This window comes from Sciurus vulgaris, assembly GCF_902686455.1.
Source record: "Sciurus vulgaris genome assembly, chromosome: 18".
Classification (NCBI taxonomy): Eukaryota; Metazoa; Chordata; class Mammalia; order Rodentia; family Sciuridae; genus Sciurus; species Sciurus vulgaris.
Genome location: NC_136479.1, coordinates 40,175,896 through 40,193,457, shown reverse-complemented (window position 1 = coordinate 40,193,457; position 17,562 = coordinate 40,175,896). Strand labels below are relative to the sequence as shown.

At 43.6% G+C, this 17,562-nt stretch overlaps 1 protein-coding gene across 2 annotated transcripts in view; it reads left to right on the top strand.

Annotated features, from left to right (window-relative positions):
• Nucleotides 1–4,048: 4,048 nt before the first annotated feature.
• Nucleotides 4,049–17,562, top strand: part of RABGEF1 (RAB guanine nucleotide exchange factor 1) — a 60,854-nt gene continuing 47,340 nt past the window's right edge. The window contains exons 1-2 of one of the 2 annotated variants that reach the window (XM_079120211.1): nt 4,088–4,163; nt 16,764–16,842. The gene's annotated coding sequence lies outside the window, so the exon portion shown is untranslated. Of the gene's footprint in view, nt 4,164–16,763; nt 16,843–17,562 lie in introns of both variants that reach the window. The other variant, XM_079120212.1, reaches the window with a different exon arrangement.

Sequence of the window (17,562 nt, the reverse complement as noted above, 5' to 3'; positions counted from 1 at the left end):
CACAACACCTTTATTTTATTTATTTATTTATCTTACCTGTGCTGGGATGCAACCCAGTGCCTTACAGGTGCGAGGTAAGCACTCCACCACTGAGCCACAACCCCAGCCCTAACCTGAACCTTTGAAACTCCTGCCTCAGTCTCCCAGATGCTAGGATTTCAGGTGTGTACCACTGCACCTGCCCTTTCCTCCTCCCTTCCACCAGATCTTCAGTACCACTTGGAGTTGCCTTGCACCTTCCTCGGTGGTGTTTACCATCACACATAAAAATGCTACACACACTCCTTAGGAGAACATATCTGCTCTCATGACTTTACTAACACTAATGACCCCAACTCCGTGACCTTGACCTCACATTCAAGTACATTACAAACTAAATGTACTTCTTAGGAATTGCTCTTCCTCACGTTACTCACACTTAATAAAAGATACAACCCTCCAGCCAGGAGGTGCCTTGACTTTTTCTTAATCTTGTTTATTCTCCAGACTGCATGCAATTAAGTTGGATCATGTCCTCTGCTCAAAATTCTCTGATGAATTCTTATTTCAGATTTAAAAAACCCCAGTTCTGGGCTTGGATTGTGGCTCAGTGGTAGAGTGCTTGCCTAATATGTGTGGGGCACTGGGTTTGATTCTCAGCACCACATAAAAATAAGGTATTGTGTCCATCTACAACTAAAAAATATATATTAAAAAAAAAGAGCTTTGAGTAACCAGCAGTCATGCCCAGGTAAAGTGGTCTGCTTCCCTTGTAGTTTTACAAGACTGGGAACCCCCAGCATTTTCTTTTTCTTCATCTTCAGTGTTGCCTCTGAAAACTGGAGCTCAGCAGTCACATTTAAGTGTACCTGTACCGTCTGATGTCACGTAATGTATATTTTCTGTCCACTTGGTGAACAGAAAAACCCCTTTTGTTGACAACTGCCTTTGTGGGAAAACAGTTGCTAACAGCAAGTCTTCATGAGTCAGTATCCTTGTGAAATACATTGCAATCAAGTTCTTTTATGGGAATACTCTTCTAGAAACAGTATAATTAGTGGAAATGTCCCTCACTAAATGTTACATGTTTTTGCTGGGCCAGAAGAGAGCAAATTTGTTCAAGAAAATTTAGTTATTTCTTGCTGCATTGTGACTCAAAACATCCATCTTGCTTACAGTTTTGTCAAAATGACATCACCTGTGTCAAAAGACAAAATTAAAATAAATTTAAAGACTTTTTTTTTTTTTTGGTGTGTACTTCTAGAATTGAAGAATACTTTATTCCATGAAATACAACAAGCATTCCTGATGGGGTGGGCAGAGCAGGCTGCTTCTATAGACAGAATTGAGCTGAAGCAAGCAGAAACAAAAACACAAAAACAAAAAGAACTGGCCAGGGATACAGAACAACAGAAAAATAACCAATCACTCAGCACCCACCTACTTTAGTACTGGGACTGGACCCAGGGCCTCATGCATGCTAGGCAAGTGGTCTACCTCCCTACCCATTTTTGAATTTTATATTTTGAGCTGGGTGCGGTTGCACATGCCTGTAATCCCAGTGGATTACAGAGGCTGAGGCAGGAGGACCACAAGTTCAAAGCCAGCTTAAGCAACTAGTGAGGGCCCTAAGCAACTCAGTGAAACCATCTCTAAATAAAATACAAAAAGGCTTGGGAAGTGGCTCAATGAGAGCCCTTGGGTTCAATCCTCAGGACTATAAATAAATTTATATTTTGAGACAATTCTTGAGGTTGGCCTCAAGAACCTGTGATTCTTTGCCTCAGTTTCTTGAGTAGCTGGGATTATAGACATGTATATAGACTGTGTTCAGAAAATTTTAAAAAAATAAGGATTAGAGCAGAAGGTATTTCATTATCATGCCAACTGAAACTGGCTTGTTTGGGAAATTTCTTTCTTTTTCTTTTTTTTTTTTCTTTTTGTGGTGCTGGGGATTGACCCCCAGGGCCCTGTGCTTGCAAGGCAAGCACTCTACCAACTGAGCTATCTCCCCAGCCCGGAAATTTGTTTCTCCTGCTTTCTCAGGTCAGATAATTTCAGTTTGGTGACACAGAACTTTAATACGCATGACCCATTTTGATCTTAGTCTGGTCTGTTGGTGAAACAAGTTTTGAGATGAAATTGGATTCTCTTTCTGCTGGCAGATGGGGCCTGCACAAGCTGCAGGCCTCTGCAGGTAAGTGCTGCAGCTCTCAGTGGTGGGCCGTGACCTCCAGTGTTGCGGCAGACCTCAGCAGCTCACTGTCAGATTCTTTCTGGGTTCTTGTCTAGTGAATTTGAAGAATGGAATCCATAGACAAGGATAAGTGTTGCCGCCCGCAACAGCAATCCCGCGGTAATTTATCGGAGGTGGACTGGAACTGAACTACTTCTATTTTCTTTATCTGTGCTGCTTCCTTGCTTATTTGCTTATTCACTAGTTTATAAAGGAAGAGAGGCTTTGCTTACTTTTAATTTTAGAGGAAGAGAGGCTTTGAGAGGAAGAGAGACTTTGCTTAAAGGAAGAGAGACTTTTGCTTAGAGGAAGAGAGACTTTGCTTAGAGACTTTGCTTAATTTTAGAAATGCTACTCTTTCAGAGAGGCTACGCTTATCAAAGGTCTACTGCTTCTTCTTAGAGGTGCGTCGTGCATCCTAAAGGTGTGTGCTAAAGGTGCATGCTATCAGAGATGCTTTCTATCAGAGGTGCTTCTTAGTGGCGCATCCTGTGACCTGCACCCGCGATCTAGAGGTGTGTCTTAGTTTCTCCGTTCTGCGATCTGTGACCTAGAGTTGTCTGCTTAGTCCTGCGATCTGCATTCTGTGATCTGCAACCTGCATTCTGCCATCTCCTCCCAGGCGAAGAGAATGTCTTCTATACCCTAAGGCAGCCCAATCAGCTTAGGATTAAGTAGCATGGTTGGAGCATGGGCCACCCGGTACCAATCAAGAATGAGGAACCACATCTGTTGACCACTGCGCAGAGGAGATATTAACTAATCAGGCAGAAGTAGATCACACTGTGTTAACACTAATTATGCGCCACCTCTGGCTCAACGCCAGCCGCCATCCTAGGGCTACCCCAAACATGTCTCTGCAGATGAGTGAGTGTAAGAATAGGATTTATGAGAGAATAGGAGGAACAGAACTCCTGCAATGCAAGAGGAGACCTGAGAGCAGTGGGTGTTTAGGGTGTTTACATAGCACCTCGATCACTTGCTACTGGTCCAAATTTATGCTAATGTGGGTTTAGAAACGTACTAACACTACTGGTCAATTCTTGATTCTCAATTTTCATTCAAGTCGCCCCACCTCCATTTTCAGGGGCAAGTCTGAAGTGGAAAATTAAGGTCATCCCAAGGGGCTGAAGCCACTGCATGGATGGGGCTTCTGCAGTGCCATCCCTGACAGTGCCCAGGCTTGGCAGCCGAAGGATGACAAGTTGGCGGCCTTCTGCCCACCACGTCTGCTGGTAAGCTCCACGTGGTCACCACTCCAGGGTCTCTTTTGGCAGGGACCAGTCAGCAACGACATTGGGAGCTAGGGCGGGAGCTTCCCTAACAGGAAGGCAATGCCCACAGTCACCGTTCTTGGGTTCTGAGTCAACAGCTTGCTTCAGGGCGACAGGGTAAGAGTTTCAATGCGGCATGAACACAGGTGTGCCATTCTCCACTGGCAGAAACCCATCAAGAAAAATCCGTACGGCCCTAACTGAGCTCGTAGAAATTAGACTTGGAACACATTCCCGCATGCCTACTCTCTCCTAACCCCGAGCCCACAAAGGTGAGGCCACTCCGCCGCCCCGCGCGGCTCGCCCCGCCCGCGCAGCGCTCCCGCTTACCCGACCCGGCGCGCGTCGCAGGGCGCGGGGCGGACCCGGCAGGTGCGCGGCCCGACGCGCGGGCGCCGAGGGGCTCGCGGGACGCCTGGCCTCTCCGCACCCGGGCGGCACCGGGGCGGCAGAGTGGCCGCGCGTCCCAGCGCCCAGCGCCGTTGGGCCCGCGGAGGCCCCGCGTCACGTCCGGCCCAGCCCAGCGGCGTCGCCGGAAGTGACGCGCGTGCGTGGCGCGCGCGCCGCCGGCCGGGGCGGGGCCGGGCGGCCTGGGGGCGGGGCGTGAGAGGGCCGAGCGCACCTCCGGGAGCGGCGCGGGCGGCGGCTGGCGGACGCCGGGGGCCGCCGAGCAGGTGGGAGCGGGTCGCGGCCGTCGGTTCGCGCCGCGGGTTGGGCGCCCGGACCCGGCCGTGGGTCCCGCTCCGCCGCTAGGGGCTCGGCCGGGGCCGACGCTTGCGCGCCGGGTCGAGGCGGGCCCGGGCCTCGGCGCCGGCGGCCGCGGCCGAGGCCGGAGCCGCGGAGCTACGCGGGCAGCGCGCGGCGCCCGGCGGGCTGCGGGCCACCGGCCACCGCGGTCGCGCCTCAAGGGTCCCGCCGGAGTCACGGTGCCGCCCTGGGGCGCGGGCAGCCGCTGGTCCCGGCGGCCGCCCTGCGGCGACCCGGCCACGGCGCCGGGCGGGCGGTGTCTCGGGGGGTGGACGCCGGGGCGGACGACGGCCCCGCGGTGGCCGCCGGGGGTCCGGGCAGGTCCCCCTCGCGGCCGCCGTCTCCTCTGCCGGTCGACCGGAGACCGTGCGCTCGCCGCCTCGCGCTCCCCGGGTGCGCGGCGCCCGCCGCTGTGCCGAAGCCCCGCAGCACAGCTCTGCTTCTGTGGCGTCCGTCCTCAGGCCGGGCGGGCGTTGCGGGTGCGCGGGGACCGCGTGTCGGACAGGGGCGGCCGGTCAGACCCCGACGTTGGTCCTCAGGGAGGACCGCGCGAGTGAGTGCTGGTGGCGGGGACGGCCAGGCTGCGCCCTGGCCGTGCCCCCCCGGGCTGCCCGCCGCTGCCCAGCCTGGCCTCCTAACCGCTGGAACCGCAGGCGTGAGGAGCGCTGAGATCCGTCAGCCCGCGGCCGCAGACTCGATCCGCCGGCCCCTCTCGGGTCCGATTTCTGGCACGTGTGTTTGTATTGGCCTCTCCGCAGAGATGACCCGCCCCTAGGATGCAGGGAGCCGCCAGCGTAACCTGACGCGTGCGACTCAGTACCCGAGCTACCGAGTGGCTTCTAGGTGGTCAGTGAAGTGTCAGGAAAACAAGGCTTTCACAGAGGAGACCGGACATTTTGCAAGTCTTATTAAGTGCTCACCTGTATCCTGAAGCGCTCCGAAGATCACGTGGTCTTTTATGAGCCTGCAGTGCCTTGAATATTGTAGACTGCTGTTAAATATGGGGAGCAACACAGTTGGCTTGTCCTTATCCCACAGAACGTTATTCAACTGATGTTTTGTTTGATGTTTGGATAAAGCTCCCAAAATGCTTTTTTTAAAAAGGGCTTGCACTTTTATGGCGCTGTTTCAGTTTCTCTGTCAGATTCTTGGGTTTTTTTTTTGTTTGTTTATTTTAGTACCCAGGATTGAACCCAGGGGCCCTTAACTACTGAGCCACATCCCCAGCCCTTTTTAAATATTTTACTTAGCGACAGGGTCTCACTAAGTTGCTTAGGGCCCCACTAAATTTTGAGGCTGACTTGAACTTGAAATCCTTCTGCCTCAGCTTCCCAAGCCACTGGGATTACAGGTGTACACCACCGTGCCCCATTTATGAATCACATTTTGAAGCTAGCTGTTCCATTCCCATTCAAAATAAATACTCAATTTTAATTACATTTGTGATGATTTTTGTCTCTTTTAAGATTAAAAATGCCTTTTGGGGCATTTTTACATAAGAATATTGCTACAACCTTTTGTGTATTCTCGTTAAAAATGCATAATGTGAAAGTTTTTATTTTTGTAGTTTATATATTTGCTAAAGCAGTTATTTCCTTTAGAAAGCACTTTGGAGCACTTTTTAAAAATTGCTTTAGAACTCATAAAATGTTTATTGATGGACAAAAATGTCTTCTTGTGGTATAATTTTTCTAAGTGGCACTTACCACTTCTACAACATCCTGTTTCAGAAAGGATTCCTAATGACCAGCAAAGGTATGTACAGCATACCACCTGTGGACAGACTGGTGGGTGATGAATTCAAGACTGAGGGGGAAGTATGGTGGAGGGGAGTGAGCTCTGTGTACAAGTACTGGGACTGAAACCCTGCTTTCTAATATTAGTTCACAGAGAAACAATCATGTACATGGTTCACTGACCATGGGAGAAGAGATTCCAATCTCTCCTTTGGGTTCCCTAAACCTTCCTATGGTGGAGAAGCTCCTCAGCTGCACCCTTACTAATGCAGGGTGTGTTCCAGAGGACTGTGTTGCAATTTAGTAAAACTCTTCTTTGCCTCATTGTGCATGTTGGTGATGAAATAGCAAGACATAATTCAGTAAAAGCAATTCTGTGCAGCAAAATCATGGGATCCACAAGTTCAGTCTTGAGATTGCTGAAGGATCTGTTTTACATTATCTAGATAACTAAGTACGAGGCATACTTGTCAGACTACCGTCCGTAAATATTTTGTTTCTCAGTGGAGCTTCTGTAATGAATTTGTTGGCAGGGGGGCCTGGGTTAGTGCTTCCTGATGATTCCTTGAGTACATCTTTTTCTGTTGTTGGAAAAAAAAAAAAAAAAAAAAAGCCATGGTTTATGTGCTTTATCACCAGGGGTTGACGGGTAACGGAAGAGGACAAGGACATGTTTTTTGAGTGAAAGCCGTCTCAAGTCCAGAGAGATAGGCTGAGAGTGTACCAAACAATAGACCTGAAATTCATTTCTAGGAGTAGGTTTGGGATGTTTGCTCCAGCACAGAGAGCATTGGCTTGAAAAGCTAAGGGATTTGTTATTAAGATGGGAACAGATTCATTCATCTTAGAGGAAATATAAGTCATTATATTTGTATTTGTTCAAACTGAGGAGTTGCCCTTTCAAGTAATAATAGTTCAAGTTTATGAATGCTAGCATTACTCATCCTTACACAGTGAACAGTGGGTGGGACAGTCCCTGCCTAAACATAGTCATTTAATGTTGTGATTCCTTAATTGCATTTCCAAAGAGCCCTTCACATCGTTTTTTTTTAAATGTGTTCCTGAAAAACAATCTGGGCTTATGACCAAAGTTTTGAATAGGCTCTTATAAGAAGAACAGAGATAAAAATTACCAAAAAAAAAAAAAAATCAAAACTGTCAGCTAATGAAATAGGTTGATTAAAATTCATCGTAGGGTTAGGGAGTGTAACTCAGTGGTAAAGTGGGTGCTTAGCATGCATAGGACCAAGTTCGACCCCCAACATCACATTAAAAAAAAAAAAAAAAGCAGATATGGTGGCACATGCCTATAATCCCAGCAACTTGAGCACCTGAGCAGGAGTTCAAAGCCAGCCTCAGCAAAAGCAAGGTGCTAAGCAACTCAGTGAGAACCTGTCTCTAAATAAAGTACAAACTAGGACTGGGGATGTAGCTCAGTGGCGGAGTGCCCCTGAGTTCAATTCTGTGTACTTTAAAAAAAGAGAAGAAAGAAAAGCAAAATTCATCATAATCGATGTCTTAGGTTATATATAATATGCCAGGCTTCTGCTTAGCAAATCAGACTGTATTTTTTTTTTTTTTATTGTAAACAAATGGGATACATGTTGTTTCTCTGTTTGTACATGGCGTAAAGGCATACCATTTGTGTAATCATAAATTTACATAGAGCAATGTTGTTTGATTCATTCTGTTATTTTTTCCCTTCCCCCCACCCCTCCCACCCCTCTTTACCCTCTATACAGTAGTTCAGACTGTATTTTTGTGTAAATATATTAGCCATGGCAGTTGAATAGTGCGGTAAGTATGTAGGTTTTATTTAGGGCATCAAATGTATAGTATTAATACTGTCTATGAGAAATAAATGGCCTAGTGCTTTCACACCCACATGCTAATTATTGATGTTTCCACAAAACATTACAATGTTCCCTCCCCCAGGAAATAGAATGTTTATCACAGAAATTGCCTTTTAAAGTCTTTTTAATATCATCTGTATTAAGTAGACACTACTTGCTCTCAAGAACCTGCTTTTATTCTTATATGTATCTGGAAAGAAATTAATTTTTTGTTATTCATAAGTGCATCTGTAGAATGTAGGCTGTTGCCTTAAAGAATTTTTGCCTTGACAATACTTCAATTAAAAATACATGTATTCCTCAAATGCTATTATATATACACTATAAATTTGAGTATGTCTATAGTATACATCTGGAGTCATGTATTTATACTCATGCACACAGACATAATCATGCTTGAGAAATAGGTTCAGATTTTTGAAGTTAAAGTTCTCAGATTCTGACGTAAAAACTAATGAGGTTGAATTTCAGGTCTAACCAGTTCTAGCCCGAACTAAGCCAGTAATGGTGATGAGTAGTGATTCTGCCATTTAGGTCAGGGGAACACTCAGTTTCGGTGCTTCGGCCCTCACCTGCATGCCAGGCCAGAGCTCTACCAGTGAGCGACACCCCAGCCTCCAGAGTACATGCCGTGTGTGAGTCCATAGTGCTTCACAGGAAGTTACTGAGCATTTCTACTTGTGGATGCCATGGCTTCCTATCCATGTGAGTTGCAGCCAGTGTTTTCTGTTGACCTTTAAGGCTGTGGGTAAAAGTGTTCTTAGCTCCCAGTGATGGCTCATTTCTAACCATCAGGCTCACACTGGGATTTTTACATTTTCCTGATGGATTAACTTTGTTGCCCTTTAATCTCTGGGAGTAAGCACTTTTGGCCGCCTTATGTGATGCCTACGAAGTAGAATGTTGATGTAGCTTTATTAGCCTTTTGGTAAATGTTGCATGCTAAATATCTCTTTCCATTCTTTTGCTTTCAAACTTTGTCTTGGAAAGCATCATGATGTTGGGTTTGGTATTTCTCCCTTTAGTTCAACCATTTCGATCCTTAATTTGAATATTTAATCCACTTGCATTTAATTTAATTGTTGCTGCAAAGAGTGTTAGGTCTGTCTTTTAGGTGTTCTTTTTTCATGGTTTTGTGTGTGTGTGTATTTGTGTGTGTGATCCTAGGGATCGAATCCAGGGCTTCAGACTTGCTAGATAAGTGTTCTACCACTGAGCTATTCCACCAGCCCAAGTTACCTTTTTTATTTACCTGTTCCTGTTTTTTTCTTCTCTTGGATTAGTGACTATTCAGCTATTCAATTTTTCCTCTCTACTTTCTTACACATTGTCTTACTATCATTTACTATCAGACTGATTCAGATTTTCACTTTTACCTCTGCTGTAAGTAGTACTTGAACTTTAGAAACTAGCTGTTTGCCTTTCTCTTACTTTAGTTTCACCCATTTTAATTCCACATGTTTTAAACCCTTAAGAAATTATTGTTTTGTATGATCGCTGTTCACTGATGTTTACTTACTATTCCCTTGCTCTGCATCCCTTCCTGTATTGGTTTCAGTTGGGACTGGATAATTTTCCTTATGGTTGCAAGAGCGTTCTGATATTTCTTCCAGTCCTAGTCTGTCCATAATGAATTCTTTCTTTTTAAAATTTTGCGTTGATTTTTTGTAAAGAAAATAGCCACTGAACACTGCATACAAGATGGACGGTTATTTTCTTTCAGTGCTTTCAAGTTATTTTCTGGCTTCTATTATTTCTGTTGAGAATTTAGCTGTTTTATTGCTCTTTAGAAAGAAATGCATCTCTTCTCTGGTTGCTTTTTTAAAAAAAATTAATTTTAAAATTTTTGATTGTAGATGATATAATACCTTTATTTTATTTATTTATTTTTATGTGGTGCTGAGGATCTAACCCAGTGCCTCACCTGTGTGAGGCAAGCTCTCTACCACTGAGCCGCAACACCAGCCCCTTCTCTGGTTGCTTTTAAGAAATTCTCTTTTTGATTGTCAATGATACATAATAAATCTTCATGTTTTTCTTATATTTACTTTACTTGGTGTTCCCAGCGCTTCCTGAATTTATGGGCTAATGTCTTTTCCTGTTTCTTTGTTTTGAGGTGCTGGGGGTTGAAGCTAGTCTAGTCTACATGTCCATCCCTCTTCCTCGGTTTTTATTTTTTTTATTTTGTTTTAGTTGTAGATGTGGACACAATACCTTTATTTTATTTTTATGTGGTGCTGAGGATCAAACCCAGGGCCTCACTCACGCATGCTAGGCGAGCGCTCTACCACTGAGCCACAACCCCAGCCCTCTTCTTCAGTTTTGAAGATTCACTGTTACTCACTCTTCACTCTTGTTTTGTGACTCCACTTACAACCTGTGACATCTTTTCAGTGTTCAACATTTTCTTAATGCCCCAGGCTGGCCTTGGACTCCAGGGCTCAAATGGTCCTCTTCCCTTAGCTTCCCAAGTCTTTCTGATGAGCTGGGAACTATGGATGTGTTACCACTCCTGGCTGAAACCTGTGCTTGTGCGTGTGTTAGTTCCTGGGGATCGAACCCAGGGTCTTATGTGTGCTCTACTATATCCCATTTTTGAGACAGTCTTGCAAAGTTGCCTCAGTTGGCTTTAATTTACCACCCTCCTGCCTTAGCCTCCTGAGTTGCTGCAATTATGCAGGGACACTTCCCTGTCCTGTATGTTATGTTAGCTTCTCTTTATACTTCCTTTAGGTACAACCTGTTGATTCCTTTCCCAGTTGCTAAGTCTCTCCTTTGCAGTATCTGGTCTGCTGTTACTCTGCCCTTTGAATTCTCAGTTTTTCCTTTTTTTTTAACTTCTAGGGATTAAACCCAGGGTCTCATGCATGCTGGGCAAGTGCCCTACCACTGAGCCAACCAGGAATTCTTCATTTTACTTCCAGTTTTTAGATCTAGAATTTCAACTTGATTTTTATGAATTCCAATACTTTAACTAAGTTTCTTTTTTTCTTTTTCTTTTTTTTTTTTTTTTTTTGTGGTGCTGGGGATCGAACCCAGGGCCTTGTGCTTGCAAGACAAGCACTCTACCGACTGAGCTATTTCCCCAGCCCTCCAATACTTTAGTGATTCCAAATCCTTAGGATTTTCCCCTATTTATTTGCAAGTTATACCAGTCATTGTTGTTTAAAAGTCTTTTGTGTCTGTAGTAGACTGTCCAGGCATTTTTCCTTTTTTAATTTTAATTTTAATTTTTTTTTTTTAATAAAGAAAAAAGGTTTATTTTGGCTTGCAGTTTTGGAGTTTCCAGCACATGATTGATGGACCCTGTTGCTTTGGGCCTGTAAAGAGACAGCACATCATGGTGGGAGCATGGAGCAGAGTAAACTCTCTCACCTCATGGCAGGTGGTTTTCCTTTGGGTTTTTGTTGTATGAATGCTGGACACTGTGGGTACAGTAAGGCTCCAGATGGTACCATTCTTTCACAGAGAGGAGACTACCTTTCCTCTTGCCAGCCAGCCAGTGAGGCTGATGGCTCTGGTGCTGTTGGGCACTGAGCTGAGGTTGAGTTGTTGCCATCTGATAGGGCTTTGTTTCTCTCTGGTTTGCCCTTGCTGCCTAGCAAGTACCCCTGCACTTCAGCTGACAGTTGGGTGGGTTCACAGGAAGACTTCTCCTGGTGGACTTTGTACTGTAGCTGCCTTTGTGTCCTGAGAACCCAAGATAGCTAGAAATTTCACTCGTGGTTTTCAGGGACTTTCAGTTTTGTTTTGAAGCCTTCCCTGTAGAGCTGCAGAATTTGGGTGTGTTCCTTCAGGGGAAAACCAGCTTGTGTTAGGAGCACGTATTCTGTTCCTCTTTCCATTGAGTCTTGGGCTCTGAAGTCTTGGTTTTCTTCTTTTCCAAAAGCTTTAGTCTGGATTCTCAGCCTTTCTCCTGGAATCGGCAGACCTCCTTGGGGGAAGCATGGCTGCAGAGTGTCACCTCCACTCTCTACAGCCCCTCTTTTTCTGAACTCTAGACCCCTCTGCTGTTGATTGTTTCAGTAGCTCTCTGGTGCCCTGAAACATTGATTTTTAGAGTGTATCTAGGGCTGGGGCTGGGACTCAATGGTAGAGCACTTGCCTAGTGTGTGTGAGGCACTGGGTTTGATTCTTAGCACCACATATAAATAAATAAATGTCCATTGACAACTTAAAACATTTTTTTTTTTTAATTACAAAAAAACTCAAAGTGTATCTAGTTCCCTAGTTCTCAGCAGGTGTGCAGGTCAGGCACAACTCCTGTCATCTTCAGAAAAGGGAGTCTCCTGGGAATGAGGTCATGAGAAGAATCGGGTCTTTTCTTAACCTTGATGCTTTCTTTTTGGCAGTGGTTTTCATTGGTGATTCCCAGTAGCATCACCTGGAAACTTGTTTAAATTCAAATCCTCAGACCCACCAAATTAGGACTGGGGTCGAACTGAGGAGTCTTGTTTTAACAAGTCTTCGAGGTGACATTGATAATGGTAAAGTTTGAGAACCACTGCTTTATGAGTTAGTTGTTTTGCTAGTTCATTTAATTTTTCACTGCTGCTTTCTTTCTTCTTGCTGTACTTGAGAGTGAGCCCAGGGCCTCACACATTAGGTTGGCAAATACCTTGCTCTGACCCAAATCCCCAGCCCCTGCTACCTTTACTGGATCCTGGACAGAGTATAAGGGACATAAGTGAAAGAAAACTCTGTCTCTGCAGGTACTTTGTTAGCTTGCTTGCTTGCTTTTTTTTTTTTTGGTACCAGGGATGGAACTCAGGGGCACTCGACCACTGAGCCACATCCCCAGCCCTATTTTGTATTTCATTTAGAGACAGGGTCTCACTGAGTTGCTTAGTGCCTCACCATTGCTGAGGCTGACTTTGAACTCATGATCCTCCTGCTCAGCCTCCCAAGGCGCTGGGATTAAAGGCATGCGCCACTGCGCCCCACTAGTTTTCTTGATAAATCAGGTAAGGTGTTACAAAACATGTATTGCATGCCCACTCTTCTGGTACCCCTAAATGTCTGTGAACACAGAGTTGACATGGAAGTGAGTGATGTTAGTGGAACCTGAGGTATTGTAATAGCTGGGCTCATGAACTCTGTAGGAACCAGAGCGAAGTATTCTGTCAATGGGGAAAACAGCTGGCTGTTACTTGAACAGGGTGGGATTTGAAGGTGGACAAAGATATTCAAGGTGTGTTCATAAATAGGATGGCCATGCAATTTATATCCAAAGGAGGTCACTTTTGAGACTCAAAGGAGGGATAGCTTCTAACTGGGATATTTGATGGCCTCATTTGTGAAGATTAAGTGATGCTGTGAATCCACAGTTTTATGTCAAATTGTGGCAGACCCTTTTCTTTTAATTATTGATAGAGTTTACAATTCCTGTTGGATGGTGTATTATTTTCCTAGGGCTACCATAACAACTTAGCATAAACTGATTGACTTAACAATAAGTTTATTCTTTCATAGTTCTGAAGGCTAGAAATCTAAAAATAGGGTGTCAACAGGACCGTGCTGCCTCTAATAGTGCTGGGGGATTGGAGTTTCACCACAGTTACCTTCTACCCTCTGAGTCTGTGTGCCTCTCGTGGCCTTCCTGTAAGGACACCAGTCACTAGATTTGGGGCCCACCCTTATGCAGTATGACCTTATTCAAGTATAAGATCCCATTCACAGGTACTAGGATTAGGACTTCAGCCTGTCTTTCTGGGGGACATAGTTCAACCCATAACAGATGGGATAGCTTTAGCAACTTTTGATGGTTCCTGCAGCTTGGTTGGTGTAAGTCTTAATTACTTTCTTCATAGCATTTAAGGAAGTTTATTTTATTGAAACCCATTATCTTATGAATGTATTTAATATTCAGAAAAGTATATTTCTTTATCATTAGCCAAAATGTCAATAGTTAATATAGATTGCTTTTTTAGTTTTAGTTTTGATTGTATCATTTTGTATTGGCATGTTTAGGTCCAATTTCTCAAATAGTATCTCAAACTTGGCTTTTTCATGGGTAGTAATTAGTACATAATTCATAAATAAGGCAGTTAGTATGGATTGTATGAGGCTTATTCTGTGTGTGTGTGTGTGTGTGTGTGTGTGTGTGTGTGTGTGTGTGGAGTTAATGGGTATTAAACTCAGGCATATCAGGCAGGCATTTACCACTGGGCTATACCCCCAGCCCTTTGTATGTTTTGAGACAGGATCTTGCTATTTCTCAAGCTGGCCTTGAACTTGGGATTCTCCTGCTTTAGCCACCTGAGTAGCTGGGATTATAGACATGTACCATTGTACTAGCCCTTGATTTTCCTTTTGTGGTAGCCCTTTTGTAGTGTGGTTGCCAGTCCAGCTCACTAGAATGTCATTTTGCTGCACGTATCTTCTTTATTAGATACAAGCTATTCTTGGATACTTAAAACACAATACACATATTTATTTGATTGTGCCCTGTAATCAATCTGAGTAAGTTCATTTTGAGTCCGGGGAGTTTCATACATGTGTGTGAGATCTGTATCACTTTACTGAGCATTTACATAGCAAATGGCTAAGGGTGGAATGGCTGCAGCAAAGCTAAAGCTAAGATATAACTGGGAAAACCCAACTTGTAATGGTGGAAACCCCTTCGTGCATCACAGTCCACTGTACTCTGGGCGGAGTCAGAGTGGTGCTTGGTGTGCTGGGCTTGCTTGGCCTTCACTCTGCTGAAGACGCGGCGTGACTTAGTGCACTGGGAGACTGACTGGAACTCCTCAGGAATGCTGCTCTGCTGGCTCAGATCCTAGCCGCAGTGAACTCTGCAGCCAAGGGCCATTAGTTTGGAATTATTGGGGCAGACTAGTGTTTGGATACTTTGTTCTGTTAAATTTACTGTTGAAACTCTAACGTGAGTCTCTTTGTGACACTCAGTTCATTTTGGAAGCAGTGTCTTCAGTGCTGTGGAAGTGGGTAAACTTGGATACTTGAAATGCTGAGTCTCTTAAAACAGTAAACTTAAAAAATTCATGATGTAGAAGAATGAGCAAAGATTATGAACAGTTGATTTATTTGAAGATGTTCTGGGTCCAGTCAGTATCAGTAGGAGCGACTTACCTCTGTAGAAGATGCATGTTGGAATGGTGTGGGGATGCAACCCTGTGGAGGGCACTTGCTGTGGTCAGTCCCAGCACTTACAGTGATGAAGCCCAGGAATGGGGCTATCCAGGAGGCTGCAGCAGCAGGAGTCAGTCAGACCCTGTCTCAAAAACAAAGGCAAAAACAAGAATGATATTTTTTGCCTGTCACATTAGCAACAGTTAAATTTAATAATGCTGTTTATGAGGTGGCGAGAAAGTACATTCCCTCATGCACCATCCGTGGGAAGGTAAACTTGTCAGGCCAGTTTTTAGGGTATATCAAAATTCTGAATGCACATTCTCTTTATGCTTCATTTCTGTTCCTAGGAAACCATTCAAGTTTTGTGAATAGTTTGTTCATATCTTTGTCCTGCATTGCTGTCAAAGATTTATAAATTATTTTTGTTCATACTATTTCTACATATAATAAGATGACTTACTATCCTATTTAAGTATTTTTTTTTGCTAGTCTCCTTTGCTTTTCTATTTTGGTTACAGGTGGGGCCTTTTTAAAATTAGACGTTTCAACTTATGTATTTAAATTTCATTTCCTTCTTGATTTTCTTGCAGCTTGTAAGTATAATCTCACCTCTTAGGAAGTTTTGTAAATATGTAATTATAATTCTTTCCATCTTTGAGTTTGTTGTTAAAAGCTTTTCTTTCTTAAGATATCTGCAGTTAATTTTGGGAATATTAGTTTGCTGAACAGTTAGGCCAAAAAAAAAATTTTTTTTTTTTTCTGGTTCTGGGTATTGAACCTAGGGGCACTTTAACTAAGCCACATCCCCAGCCCTTTTTATTTTTTATTTTGATACAAGGTCTCACTGAGTCTTTGAGGCTGTCCTTGAACTTGTGCTCCTCCTATCAGCCTCCTAAGCAGCTGGGATTACAGGCCTGGGAAACCAGGCCCAGCTGACCTTGAATTTTTGATCCTGCTGCTTCAGCCTCCCAAATGACTGATTACAGGCACAGGCTGCTGCCCTTGGCATGCCAAATTATTTATCAAGTTTCCCCTTTTCCTCCTTCCTTTAATATTATTTCACATATTACAGTATATTAGGATTGATTTTGGGGTAATCTGTCTAGTAGTGATTTTCCAAGTCTCTTCCTAAGTTCACACTATTTAACAAGTTTGCAGAAAATAAAAATTCAGAAAATAAAATTAACTGAGAAAAATTTGTTTAACCTGTTTATTACTGCTGATGAAACATTGAATCATTTTGTCAAGTTCCAAAAAGTCTTATGGAATTTTAATTTTTATTGTCATTTGTAATACTATAATTTTTGGAATTTGTCATTTATTATAACAGGTTTTTTTCAGACTGTCATGGCATGTCTTACCATTTATTCAAGCCTTCTTTGTGTCAATAATTTTATGTAGCTCATATATTTTTCTCATTAAAATATTTCTTGGGGCAGGACACAGTGGCCCATATCTGTAATTCCAACAGGTTGGGAGGCTGAGGCAGGAGGATTGATTGCAAATTCAAAGCCATCCTCAGCAACTTAGCAAGGCCCTGTCTCAAAATGGGAAGGAAAAAAAAATAATAATAAAAAGAGCTGGGGATGTGGCTCAGTGGCAAAAGCACTCCTGGGTTAAATTCCTGGTATTAAAAAAAAAAAAAAATTGTTGGGTGTTTTTACACATTGATACTATTGTGAATGAGATCTCTTTATATTTTCTTACTTGTTATCTATTTAAAAAATTCCAAAGATTTAATGTACATGTATTTAGCATGTTTCTCATAAACATGAATTGATGAAATTTATCAATTTTAAAATTAGCTCCTCATTGCTAAGCGTGTTTCTTCTTTCTGGCCTTCTAGAATCACGTCACCAATGCTGGACAGCAAGCCCCACAAGGACTGAAACTTTTGTGTGTGTTCCAGTGGCTGCCATATAGTAGTAAGTTAGTGCAGAAACATTAGTTGGATAAATGATAAGTAAACACAACTAGAACACATGGGCTAATATGTTAACAGTGATTGTCTCTGGATGATAATTTTCCTTTATTTTCTACTTTTCTGTATTTCTCAGGTTTTTTGATAGTGTGCATTTTTTACTTATATAATTGGAAAAAACAGATTTAAGGAAAAATTTTGTTTCATTTCTTAACTGACATCAAAGGATGGTTTATCATGTTGCTGGAGTTGATTGGATTTTTTCTGTAAAACCCAGATGAATTGCCTAGGGGAATGACTTATGAGCATATGACAGTGAACCCTGGAACAGGAAGCAGGACTCACCCGGGAGAGATGGGGGGAAGCTGCTGAAATCCACCATGCCCTTTTTTTTTTTTTTTTTTTTTTTTTTTTTAATCAAAGCCTGTCTATTGGAGATCACACCCAAACCAGAGCTGGATATGGCCTCTGTAACCTCCATTTTGGAAGCAGTATCAGTAGTTCACCTCTGAATTGTGGTCCTCTGACTAGGTTCATTTGCCCAGAAAATAACGTTGACTCAGATCTAGGTGATCCCAGTGTTTCTTCCTAACTTGACTTAGCCAAAAGACAGAAGCAATACCATGTTTCTTCTTGAAGAAGAGGACATGCTGTGTGTCCCGCTCTGATCTGGGTGTCCTGACTCTGCCTGCTTTTCCCTACCATAGCCAGACTCTTGCCACCA